This window comes from Xylocopa sonorina, unplaced genomic scaffold (genome assembly GCF_050948175.1).
Source record: "Xylocopa sonorina isolate GNS202 unplaced genomic scaffold, iyXylSono1_principal scaffold0063, whole genome shotgun sequence".
Classification (NCBI taxonomy): domain Eukaryota; kingdom Metazoa; phylum Arthropoda; class Insecta; order Hymenoptera; family Apidae; genus Xylocopa; species Xylocopa sonorina.
Window position 1 is genome coordinate 873989 of NW_027490134.1, and position 1352 is coordinate 875340.

Sequence of the window (1352 nt, forward strand, 5' to 3'; positions counted from 1 at the left end):
GACAATTTATATTCTATCATGTTGCCATTCAATTCAATATATAATCTAAATGCAATAAACAGTGCGCACTTTAAAAGAAATGAGACTGTCTTCTTTGTTCGCTTCACTGTTTTTCTCACGATGGAATAATATGATAAATAATTATCTGCCAAATCTGCACCCATCATATATTTATTATATTCTATAACGGAATAAGGTTTTGCAAGTTCTTGTTTAGTTTTCCTGTGTATTTTATTTGTTTTCATTAATTCTCCCGAATGTATCGTGGAAACCATGTGTACGACATTCTGTTTCGTCTTCCACGCCGATACTAAAACTACAGCCATTCTTTTGCATGTATAATCTCCAGTTTTCAATCCGAAATGCAGTAAAGACTCAGGAACACCCCTATTTAATTCTACTTATACTTGAATAATTCTTACTTTGATCGTTTCTAAACTATCGCATAAGTTTTATGTTTTGGGCATAAAAAATGAAGATCGACATAACCATGGCCAGTACATACAAATCGATGTACAAGATACTCAAACCAGCAAAAAATTGCACATCATGATAGGATCAGCGCACAAGCGTCAGACACAGAAACCAGCGTTTTCGCGAGGCCGGCGCTCAAGTGACATACTCAAAAACCCGCGTTATCATGGGAACGGCTGTCAATGTCTTAGCAGCTTCAGGTCTTCAAACGAATATGAATTGTACAGTTCCATGCAATGGAATGGAGCTTCATGGTGTCTGTGTGTCAAAACAGAAGAGTGCTAATGCTCTATGCAATGCGATGGCGCATAGCATTTCATCGTTTCGAGGTAAGTAAGCGGTATACTTCGATGCATAGCATAATGCTTACCTGCTTCTACATTTTAAGAGAAAGTAAATAAAGCACCATTCATTGCAATGGCCCACCTGATTTCAATAATTCGAAATAAATAAGCTGTAATCTTCTATGGATAGCATTATGCTTATTTGCTTCTGCACTTCAAGAGAATGAGGATTCTACAGTTCCATGCAACGGGATGCCGCTTCATAGTGTCAGCTTGTCAAAGCAGTAGAGTTTTAATGCTCCATGCAAAGCGATAGCGCATTTCATGTCAAGTTCTCAAAGTATGTAAGCAGTAATCTTCTATGCATAATGTAGAAAACTCATTAATTAAAGACAACTACAAGATTTTGTAAATCATTAAATAGTTTCTTTCAACTGAGATATTACTCCAAGGACTGCTAATGAACAACTGCTTCATCGTTTTAAAACACACAGGAAATCTCATTTATACCGCACATTCGCTCCCGCTCGCATTCTAGAATATTCCACGCACCTAACATTTGAAACTTGAATTATTGATTAGCTTTTAAATTAA